At 43.0% G+C, this 12762-nt stretch overlaps 1 protein-coding gene across 5 annotated transcripts in view; it reads right to left on the bottom strand.

Moving 5' to 3' along the window:
- Positions 1-12762, bottom strand: part of pde10a (phosphodiesterase 10A) — a 140852-nt gene that overhangs the window by 69426 nt on the left and 58664 nt on the right. The gene's annotated exons all lie outside the window — the stretch shown is intronic.

The following is a 12762-nucleotide window of genomic DNA, read 5'->3' as shown; positions in this document are numbered from 1 at the left end:
ACATGATTGAGGCAGGTGGGTGTGTGACGAAGGTGTGTGTGTGTGGAGGGGGTTGAGTGCCTGCGTCAGCGGTCCGCCTGGGACTCCCCTGCCAGAGGTGGGAAGAGGATATGTTTCTTATCTAAGGAAGAGTTTCGGTGTGGCTGAGATAGATAGATTGAAAGATAGAATGTTATGTTGAAAAAAATAAAATAAAAATTGCACACACACACACACATTTTACTTAAGGCTGGCCCAGACTAAGAGATTTTTAAAATCTTATCAGATTTTCAAAATGTGAGAGACCACAAACATGATAAAAAAAAAAAATTCATAGATTTTAACAGTTTTGTTCCTACCACACACACTAACAGATTCCATTCACATACAACCAGAGTCCCGACAGTAAACACGGGGAAATCTCGCAAAATCTCTTGTGGTCATGACTTTAGAAGAAACAAACATGGCGGGCAAAAATAAATGGCGATAATAGTGTTTGGACAGCTCTTTACAGAAATCAACAGGATTTCTGATTGTAAATATTCAACATGTGTCAGTGTCAGTGCGGCCCCAACGTTTCTCTGAGCAGATACAATCCCTCTTAGCACACCTCACACCAGGTGTGATTAGATAATCTGTAGAACCATCAAGATAATCGAGACTTTACCTAGAATTGTTGGAAGGAAATAATTGGCCCAAAATCTGCCTCATTATCTTGAAGCGTGTGGTTGCCTTTAGCTATCTAAATGGGGACATCACATAGACTTCAATTGTTTATATATATAGCTAGTTATAAATACTATAACCTAAACCTTTCTGCATTTTTACAATTAAAAAACAAAAGCAAACAAACATTATTACAAATGATAACATTTGTACGATTACGATTACGATTGATAACCTCAATCCACACCGAGATGTTTTTATCTCGATGCAGCACGGACGCGCTTGGAAAAAACTTCCATTATGAGCACGCCTACATTTGAAATAACCTCTTTTACTGTCTATGGAAATAACGAACTTGAGCGCGCAAAAGACGCGATATGTGAACAGGCCCACGCGGCTTATGCGCATTGCAAGTTGTGGAGAGACACTGGGAAGTTTTGATTTTAAGTCGGCAGCTGCACAATTCAGCACTGCAAAACACCGTAAAAAGTAGCCTAAAATGATGCGAGACAATGTTATAGGCCTAGTCTTGTTCCAGTTCATTTGACATGGAGTCATTTCATGGTGGCCAATTTAAATGTTACCAGCTAAATGAGACCTACTGAGAGTGTATAATTAAGTTCGCTTGAGTAAAAACAATAGGCTACTATTCAGATATTTTATGTGGGAAAGGAGGATTGGTTTGTTAAACTATGAATGTGAAACCATAGTAAAAACAATTGGCGTTGATTGACGCCAATCGAACGTTCATGTTTTTTTTTCCGTCTATTTGAAAGTTAGGCTAATAAACATGTTGCATTCTATACGGCCTGATTATGTCATTTTTTAAGTTACATAGCCTGCCTCCAGTTTTCCTCAACTTGACTAATTAAGGGGCGATATTTGACCGGCATATCATCAAAATATCCGTAAAACGAAAACTCAGCGGAAACTCTGGGAGAAGGTAAGTTGGAAGAAAGCTTGTCTAACATTTTTAGGCTAGAACATTTAATATATAGCCCATCGCATACATTGATTGATTGATTGATTGATGGAATGAAGATTCATTTTATTTTAAATTATATACTGTATTAATAGTCTTTCTAGTTACATTAAGGCAGTATGTATTAAAGCAGACAACACAAAACACATTTCATAAGCTGGAGTGTGTACTCTTGTGTACACACACACAAACACACAAAACACACACACACACACACACACCTTAATACTAATATGTCCATTTGTTCACAATGTCCCACAATGTCCCACCACACAATAAATCATTATACCATTTCGACTAGACACATCCAAACTGTTTGGAGCAATTTATTATATTTTTGTAATTTTGAAATATAACATTAAAGAGTATATTTTATGTGATGAATTGCTCTGTCATTTATCAGATTTACCAATTGTTATAATTTCAATTTGTGCTGGTTAATTATGAAAAATGGGTAACATTGGGGGCCGGGGGCGGGGCTCCATTAGGGCTCCTCCCCTAACCGCATGTGATCTCACTCCAAGCTTTTGATAAAACTTGAGAACCCGGTTTTTACATTTTCAAAAAACATCACTTAGTATGATTTATAAGCCATTTTCCTCATGAGGACCATTTACCTACCACACACACACTCCAGGAAACAAATGCATAAAGTAGATTTACAGTAACACGACACATACTGTGACTTTCATGGAAAAGTCATTTGCATTATTTCCACTCTTGTGGCTGTGGTCATTAGGACGAAAGGGTACCGGCAATAAATGGCCAGCTGAGATTGAGATAAGCCAGCGCTGAATCTGTGTGCTCCCCAAGAGTCCTTTACCCCATGTTCATAAGGCCTTGCCCTTTATAATACCACAGCAAAGTTATTCACACTGATATGTTGTCACTGTAAATTGACCTCTAAGCGGTTAGCGTACAGACTCTTGTGATTAGAAAGCTCTGAGAAGTCCAGCGGCCAAAGTTTTCCATCACATACAGAGTGAGAAATTCACTTTTGTTCTCAGGCCTTAGTGGAAATGAATGCTGAATCTTTTACCCGTCAATTCAAATATATACAATTATCACCATGTATGAGAAATCCAATGCACAAATAATGAATGTGAGTGAATGTGAGTTACATTCACACTTCCTTCTAAATTAATAGTTTTAAGTACATTCTTTTTGACTTGAGTCAACCTCGAATGCTGTTTTGCTAGCTTTCCAGTTCTATGTATTTTTGAAAAAGTTACAAAGAAAACATTCCACTCCGGTCACAATGCATAAACAAGAACAACATACCTAAGTGTCGAAAACATGACCTTTGAACGTCTGCCATCGCAGAAACAGGTCAATATTTTAGCTTTACTGTGATTGATGTGTAGATAAAACTACAAGACACATTGTGATACCTGACACATGATTGGTCATTCAGTGTATATTAATAAAATAATACTACTAATTCTATTGCTAATAATAATATAAAAGATGTTTATATAAAATATATTGTTAAAATATGAAAATTTCACAATTTCTTTGATATATGATAGATGAAGTATGGTTGAACTTGAAATTATGACAGAAATAGCAGAACGTTCTTCCCAACATAATGTTAGCAATAATAATAATACAGTTCATTCAATTTTTTTTTAGGAATATCACACACACATCAATCCAGAGCAATGATTTAAAAGTAGCCCATTCGATTTCAAATAGCGACAGTGTTTCTCAGAAATTGCTCATTGCATGTTTAAGTGGAATCGGAACCAGAATTGTTAAATTTCTCACGATTCTCATCCATACTTCCTGTATGCCTCTGTTCAAAAGAAGGGGGGGTTTGATCTAACAGGGATGCTCTGCCAAAGATGCCGCCACATCTGGAGAAGTCCTGTTTCCTGCAGAGCAATGGGACCAAAGGAAAGCTCTGATGAGAACAGCAGATTCACGGTCTGCCTTTGGAGATCCCTAAACACAAGGTCATAAAGGAGCTCTGGAGTTGAGTGTCAACTGACATCATCAGAAGAGCAGGGTGCTGAGTAACAGAGTGAGTGTGCTCATCCCATGGAAAGTTTATATGATGACCCATGAGTCTAACAAATGAGATTCCTTCTTAGTTTTCCACATTTCAAATGTTCTTTTACTGTCACAATGTAGCTGAAATATTTGAGGTTTCAGCAGGGCTCAAATGTGGGCAAATGTGAGAGAGGTTCAGGAATGGAACAGAATGCAGGGTCTTGAGATATTTTTTTTTAAAGTAAACTATATTTGACACGACACACCTTATAAATGCAAGAAGTTGACAGTTTAATAAGCTTGAACTAACTTGCTCAAAAAGATGCTCTTCAAACTGTTGCTCTGCCATAACTGTAGCTCTGCCATAACTGTAGCTGTCCTGAAGGAGAGAACTAACAATATATGAAGATAGTTAACACTGGGCGTTATCTAGTGTCTGATCATCACTGGGGCAAAGGGCCACCAAAGTTATTTTTGGGGGGCATGCTCACCCCCCAAAGGCCCCCTGAAATCAAAATGTAAGTTCCCTTTTGGGGGGAACTCGCACTTCATTGATGACGACACTTTGGGGAACGTCCCCCAGCGTAGCGCCTCTGTATCATGAATGAAACTAAGTCAATCGTGATTGGTGTTGCGTCATGACGTAACGTGTGACGGCATACACGGAAGCTACAAAGGGACGCCGGCACACAACAGCGTTAGCTTTCTGTTCTTCAGCAAGCGCTCTGTGTCGTGTGTGTTTTATTTGGACCAAGTCTGTCAGTCTGCAAAGCTCTCTCTCTCTCTCTCTCTCTCTCTCTCTCTCTCTCTCTCTCTCTCTCTCTCTCTCTCTCTCTCTCTCTCTCTCTCTCTCTCTCTCTCTCTCTCTCTCTCTCTCTCTCTCTCTCCTCTCTCTCTCTCTCTCTCTCTCTCTCTCTCTCTCTCTCTCTATATATATATATATATATATATATATATATATATATATATATATCAGTGGCGATTTCTTTAAGACTGCAAGGGAAGCTCAGCTTCCCCTATAATGTCAAAAATTAATGGTCAAATGTGTACTATTGTGTTAACATTTTATTGACTAAAAATGCGTTAGAACACGGTCATCTCGAAGACGAGTTCGTTTAGAATAAGCTCCATATAGCAGGTCGGCTGACTCGAGCTTCTCATACATACCCGTAGCGCGTCACAGTGCATTTCCCTATGGCATTTCACCGTTGAAGCTCAGCGTCCATTGACTTCAATGGGGCTGCTTCGAACAGTTTTTTTCAGTGCTCCGAAACTAGACGGTCATTGGATAAATGCTGTGATTATGTCCCGCCCACGGACGCCGGGCGTCTCTGGGGTGAATAGGGAAGTGGGCTGGCCTGGCGTCCGGGCGTCCGCGTGATGATTGGAGGACTGCATCTCCTTTTGATTGACAGCGATTTCGCACAATAAAAAAAAAATCGCTGACGCGCAAGCTATCCGAGATATCGAGCTCAGTCTCATCGTGGATTTTGTAAGTGTAGCCTACTCGAAAGACGAACTTCTGTAACATATTTCTTAGTATTTGCAATTTTCGTCAGACATTTCACAGTGCAACCTAATTCCCACATTTCTTTGGTGGGCAGGGCTTACATGGCTGCGAGTCTGCTCAACATGGCAGTACTACAAGCATATCAGGCCGACCTTCTAAATGACATTTATGAGGGCGAGGGACCAACTCCAGATGACAAAGCGGAGTTGTGTAAGGCTGCAAACCTGTGTCTCCGAGTCACCTAGGAAACAGCTCGCGCTATCGGCCGTTCTATGGTGGCTATGGTAAGACATTTATTGCTAAATCTGTCGGGCATCAAGAAGAAAGACCTTGTTGCAGTAATTTAGCCTCCTGGCCTGTTCGGCGACACATTAAACACTGTCGTCGACAGGTTTCAGGAGGCGAAAAAGTCTTCAGGCTTAAAGCAGTATACCTCACCGCTCAAAATCCAAGAAGTCTGCCCCCAGTGGGCAGCCGCAGCCATCCACCAGCTACTCAGCCTAGAAACAGGCACAAAAAGAGAGTGCTTCCTCTAGAGCCCCCCCTCAAGGAGCTTGGGGGCATAGACGGCACGCTCAGCCGAAGCCTCAGCAAAAGCAGGGCGACCTGAGGGCCGTCCAGCAGGCGAAAAAGACTTCGGGGAAGAGGTCCTAGCAAAAGTAGGATCTCTTCGGGCTACCCTACCCGCGACAGAGAGATCCTCCAGAGACGACAGGAAGCCTACAGGAAATCGATGTTTGTATCCTGCCGTCAGTTGCGCTTCAGGACACATCGGTTTCCAGCGAACGCTCGCTGCTCTGTCTGCCCCACAGGCTTGCGGCCAGGCAGCGCTCGCGTCCACACACCGAGAATAGTTTCCGATCGAACCCTGCTGGAGAGCTGCTTCAAGGGGTCCAGAACCAATCTCGAACAATACCCGAAACCAGCCTCGAGAGGTTGGTTCCCTTGGTAGAAATTTTTCGAGGCATGGAAAAATCTGTTGAATATTTCTCCTTAGGTCCTGTGCACCATACAGAAAGGGTACAGACTGCAGTTCGGTTTCCACCCACCGAATTTCAGAGGGGTGGTTTAGACTGCAGTCGACCTAGAGCAGGGTCGGGTATTGGAACATATATGGAAGTAAACTCCCTGCTGGTAAAGAAGGCCACAGAACGTGTTCCTCCGCCGGACAGGTAATCCGGGTTTTACAGCTGCTACTTCATAGTTCCCAAGAAGAATAAGGGGGTTGCGTCCAATTATAGATCTCAGGCCTCTGAGGAGGTTCAGGTTCAAGATGCTCACCATTCCCATCATTGTGAGCCAAATCAAATCCGAGGATTGGTTTGTCACGATAGATCTGAAGGACGCATACTTCCACATATCGATCCTTCCATCTCACAGTAAGTTCTTGAGGTTCGCTTTCGGGGGCGAAGCATTCCAATATCGGATCCTTCCGTTCGGCTTAGCCCTCTACCCTCGCACATTTACCAAATGCATGGATGCAGCTCTAGCTCCGCTGAGGCTTCAGGGTATCAAGGTGCTAAACTATATCGACGACTGGCTTATTATGGCCTAGTCACGAGAGCTGTTTGGCATTGAGATGTCGTCCTTGCCCACATCCAGAGATTGGGGTTGAGACTCAACACAAAGAAAAGTGTGTTGGCCCCAGCCCAGAGAACCACATTTCTGGGAGTGGTCTGGGACTCAGTAATGATGCGGGCACAATTGTCTCCTTCATGGATCGAGTCCATCCTGGCCACGGTGACCAGGATAAAGCTAGGCCAAGCCATCACTGTAAAACATTTTCAGAGAGTGTTAGGGTTCATGGAAGTCCAACGTCATTCCATTCGGCCTGCTACATGAGGGCCCTGCAGTGGTGGTTGAAAACCAAGGGGTTTTCCCCGAGGGGGAACCTGTTCCGCATGATCAGGGTTACGCGCCGATGCCTTCGTTCACCTAGCCTGACTTCGTCATACTCATATTCTAGTCAGACTGTGAGTCTGATACTGCTCCATAGGGGCTTTGATTATGAGGCGTGTCTTAACCGAACCAGGAAAAAAAAAACTCGGCACTCAATTGGATAGACCTACAACCAATCAGAGCAATGCAGTAAGTGACGTATGTTGAGCTACGCATAGTTGTCAACAGAACCAGAGAATATTGACAGAACTCAACTGCACGCACGCTGGAAGAAGTAGTAAAATAATGAGTGTTGATTCTTTTAGTTGGTCTAAAAGTTTTTAGTTGGTCTAGAGCAGTGGTTCTCAAACTTTTTCGGTCATTCCCCACTTTGGACAAGGGGGAATTTTCAAGCCCCACCTGGCCCCATCGCCCCGACACAATGCTAATGAAATACGTAACAAGCTTAAAATGTTCCAATTTATTGAAGTAACAAGTAGTATCAGTATTGTAACAAGTTGTATCTAAATACAAACTAACTATATATCTACATCAAATAACAGCAAGTTCAAAAATAAAGAAAATGAAGTGCATCTGTGTCATAACTTGCATGAAATTCAAAAATAGAGAAAATAAAAGTGCCTCAAAAATAGAAAAGAAATAAAAGTGCCACTTTGCAATCTGTTAAAAAAAGAAAAGAAGAGAAATCCATGTGGCAAGACAGGTCTATTTATCCCTGCATTAAGTGACTGCAATGAGCCTGTTTTGCATTGCACAATTTCTCAAAGCAGGGTTGCAGGCTTGATACTGACACTCAAATCATGTTCAATGTTCAGAGAAATTTCATGTCTTGTCGTAAGCCACAACATAATGACGTCACATATTTTCCAACCCAGCCCTCAGCCCCCACTTACGCATGAAACAGCTTCCAGCGCGCCTGGCCATCGGCGCGAAGCATAGGCTACATATCTATGGGCGCAAAAGTTTGTTTCCGCTACAATTAATATGTCGACGTCACGTCAATCATTATTTTGGGGGTGGGGAATTCCTGTTACTTGTTGTCGCCCCCGGGGGTGATCGGTCTAATGAGCGGCAACACACAGCTATAAGGACGGTTTGCTCTCACACGCGCTGCATTAATAGTCACACACACACACACACACGCGCGCGCAGTCTCTACTCTAGTGCGCGGTCTTGCTCCAGATTCCGGGAGATTGGATCTCATTTGCGGGCGTCAAGGAGCCGCTATCAATATGCGGGAGACTTCCGGAACTTCCGGGACATTTGGGATGTCTGGATAAAGATATAAAGGCATAAAAAGGAAAATTTCCTCCCGTTTGGCGCGCCCCACCTGTTACGTCTCTATTCCCCACCAGTGGGGCGCGCCCCACACTTTGAGAACCGCTGGTCTAGAGTGTTGATTCTTTTACTTGACTCCATGAGTGCGACCAAAGGAGAAACCAAAACGACCACAGGGTTTTCATTGCGTCCCATCTTCTTAGCGACCATCGGAGCCAGCTGATAAATTAAACTTTTGCCAAATCCCGTAGGAAGGACGGCAAACATCTTTCCGATCGACAAATGCCTTGATTGCAGTTCTCTGTTCGTCTTTTAAAATTAATGTGCCGTCTTAATTTTACTTTTTTTCTTTTACAACAGACGCGATAGCGGAATCTATACATCTCAATTCTCCAGCTGCAGTCATCTTTGAGGGAATCCAGTTCAACCCAAGCGCTCTTTGATAACGTAATGATTATGTAACTGCAGATCATCTGTCCATCATCGTATAAAGCCCGCCCTGGCAATTTGATTGGCCCGACGATTTCTGAACCGATCATAATTACTCCTCAATGGATTGAGTCCAGACCGAACTTCCCGACCAAAAAATGTTGTGGGCGGGGTTCGGCTCGCATCCTGGCTATTCTTCACCATCTTTGTGGAAAAACCTTGTTTTCTGTCCCAAGGTCCCGTGCTGGGAGCGTCATGTCGCCGGAAAGCCGTTTTAACAGACTCCTCGCTCACGGGCTAGGGCGAGGTCATGGACGGCCGCTTTACGAGAGGTCTATGGCAGGACTATATTTCCTCCTGGCACAAAAACTGCCTGGAAATTCTGGCGGTCCTCTGAGCTCTGAAGAGCTTTCTGCCAGACCTCAAAGGTCACCACGTCCTTGTGAGGTCAGACAATATGTCAGTGGTGGCCTATATCAATTATCATGGGGGTCTGAGATCCCACCCTCTATGCAGACTGGCACATCAGATCCTCCTGTGGTCCCAGGGGAGACTGTTGTCTCTCGGAGCAACATACATCCCAGGGGACCAGAATCAGGGAGCAGACATCCTGTCGAGGAAGGGGCTGAGGCCCGGGGAATGGCGACTTCACCCCGAGGTGGTGAAGACGATATGCGAGAGGTTCGGCCCTGTGGACGTGGATCTGTTCACATCTCGAGAGACGTCACACTGTCCACTGTGGTTCTCCCTCACACATCCAGCCCTGCTGGGGTCTGATGCCATGGTGCAGAGGTGGCCGAGGCTGCGTCTGTATGCATTTCCCCTGATGGCTCTGCTCCCGGGAGTTCTAGAGAGGGTTCGCCGAGATGGATTCAGACCTCTACTGACAGCCCCGTTGTGGCCGGCCCGAGTATGGTTCTCCGACATAATATCGCTCCTAGACAGCCCTCCTTTTGGAGATTCCCATCGGCTCAATATTTCACCCTCGGCCAGAGTTATGGAAACTGTGGGTCTGGCCCCTGAGGGGGCACAGTACAAAGAGGCCGGCCTGTCAGAAGGAGTAGTTGAGACCATACTTAGCTATAGAGCTCCCTCCACGAGGAAACTGTACGACCTAAAGTGGAATGTGTTCACCAATTAGTGTAGCGAGCGTGAGGTGGACCCAGTTAACTGCCTGGTGGCTTCAGTGCTGGAATTCCTCGAAGATCGCTTCTCGGCTGGTCTTACCCCGTCCACAATCAATGTGTACGTGGCTGCCATTTCGGCTTTCCACGCTCCTTTGGGTGATGGGCCCCTGGGGAGACATTAGCTGGTCGTACGTTTCCTCCGTGGGGCTTGGAGGATGAGACCTGCGACTCGTACCAGAGTTCCCACATGGGACCTGTCAGTGGTGTCTCGATCCCTTCTCAGGGAACAAGGGTTACAGTCGTAACCCAAGATGTTTTTTTTAAGTTTTAGTATGAATATGTTAGCCTTAAGGTTATGAATAAGCTGGTTTGTTCCAAAACAATGACAAAATTTACATTTAGGAGATATATGCATTCAAAACAGTCTCTCACTTCCGCTAAAATGGATCACAGATTTTTAAGACATCACCGCGGACTTCAGCTTCTCATCACATCTTCTGTCCAATCAAAGGCTCTCTAGAATCTAAAGCGTCCTGTCCCTATGCTATAAATACCACCAGGCCAAAGCGACTGTTGACACGTCACGGAGCAATATGGGTTGGAGATGAGTGTTCGGTTGCTCAAACGCTTGAGTTTTATTCAGTTTTCCAACTGTACGTTGGTTAAGAATGAAATGGCTAGAATTTATTCACACCTCTACTATTGAATTCAACATATTATCAGCGCTCGGATACGCTTCCATGGTGCTGTCAAGTACGACTCACAGTCTGTGAGGTAAACTAAACGCTATTGGCTATTTGAAAAGGGGGAGGAGCCATTCAATATGTCCCGCCTTAGCTTCCTGTTTTAGTGGAAATAACGTCAACGCATCATACAAAGTTGCGCGTTCCAAGGCTTTTAAATCAAGCCACAAACAATGCCAAATTAGAAGAGATAAGCAAGCATTCTTTTAGCAGAACGGGATGTCCTCATTCAACTAAATAATACAAATTCACATACTACTCATTATCACAACAATAAGCGTTAGCCTGGTAGTTACCCTCTCGTCAGCTACAATGTTGTTTTATGAATAATCGTATGACTGACTGCAACTGAAGGATTCCGCTGGGAAAAGTGAAGGAGGAGGAGCACAGCGACGGGGCGGACCAGTGGCATTTGATTGAAGAGGACGTGCAGGATACTTTCAGCTGGCATTACAATCAGCCTTCAAGTTTTAAATAATTAAAAGTAGGTATATGATAACGTTCAAATACCAGTAATAGGAAAGCCTTTTTGCAGACGTACAGAATCTATCTACTGCAACCTACCTCATCATCAGGCAATGATTTTAAGAAAAACATCAAAACTTAAGGGTCTAGCGACGCCCTTGGTTAACACTAATGATCGCTTAGTGGCCCTTGTGGCATTGAGAAAAAGAATGCAACACGTACTTGCATTGCATTATGAATTGCAGAGTGACATTTCAGAACGCAACAATTTACAAAATCGAGCTTGCGTAGCTAGAGGCATCTGTGTTCATGTACTTGCATTCCTTTTAGAAAAGAGTATTTATTACACAAATAATATACTTTAAAAGAACATGCTTAAGTGCAAACTGGATGTAGTCTTTTTCTGGACGATTATAAGATGTTATTTACAATGAATTGAAAACTGTTTAAATTAAATTTGTTTAAATGCGTAACACCTCTGTACTTTAGTAATTTCATAATTATTTTGTCTCTGAATATGGTTAAAGTGCACTGTATATGAAAAATACTGTGAAAAGTGCACTGTGTATGAAAAATACTGTAATGTCATTTCCATTGAAACTTATGTCCTGTGTTTATGTTTATATATATATATATATATATATAAAACACATGTGTAATGGCAAGTTGCATACATTAAAATACATTAACTTTAAACGCAATATCACATAACACACTACAGTTAATTTAAAACCAGGTACTTTACGTCAACATCAAAATAACTGTAATTTTTTTAAACCATGATTTCAAATCTACTTTAAAGTAAAATTTGTAATTTGACATTATTACAAAGTGCACTTTTCAAAAGTGTACTTTAGTGTTATCTGCAAGTACATTTAAAAAAAAAAATTAAGATTAGAAGTACTACAAGTCCACGGGCCAGACACAAACTTGCATCACCCACATGCCAATATATGCCATGACTAATAGGCTTGCCAAAACTGAAGTCAGTGGCATTGTTTGTGAATGAAGGCACGTCCTGGAAACTTCCGATTCCACATATAATGATCTAATGTGTTGCTTTAATGATAAAACCATTAGAACCTTTTTCAACTGTTCCATCAGACACCATTTTTATTCTTTCCACCATCAAGCGAACAGCATGAACAGGATTGTGGGATATCATAGGCAGCAAGAACACATTTGTACTGCCTTCAAAAATGATTGATGAAGGCAGAACAGTAGACAGGACATTTTGCAAACATTGGATTCAAACATGTTAATGTCTCGCTGCCTCCACACAGTGAACCAAGAAAGAAAAGATACATTTGAAAACGTTGTAATTGTCCAGTTGGACTTTTTAATGAGATCTTCAAGTGCGACTTGGCATTTTGTACGTCTGGCAGAGTGCTGAATGTATATCACGTGAGGCCGTTTCATTGACTTGTATTTAGTGAAAGGCCGCTTGAGGAGGGAATTCACCGGGATGATTAAATGACATCCAGCTGGGGGAGGAAGTGTCTTCGATGAGCGTTTCCTGCATGACAATGCAGCGTTCTTCATTGAGTTAAGCTTTCTGTAGATGGCCTGTCAGATCATATTAGTGTTGACCTGGAATAGCCTCAAAAACGGCCTCTGTTCAGAGGTCCATCACACACACTAGGGCAGAGCTGATATAAAACAACACCGAAACCACCGGTAACATGACATTCT

The sequence above is a fragment of the Rhinichthys klamathensis genome, unplaced genomic scaffold, assembly GCF_029890125.1.
Source record: "Rhinichthys klamathensis goyatoka isolate OS25496 unplaced genomic scaffold, OSU_Roscu_1.1 h1tg000003l_1, whole genome shotgun sequence".
NCBI lineage: Eukaryota > Metazoa > Chordata > Actinopteri > Cypriniformes > Leuciscidae > Rhinichthys > Rhinichthys klamathensis.
The sequence above is the reverse complement of the archived record's forward strand: the minus strand, read 5'-3'. Positions and strand labels throughout refer to the sequence as shown.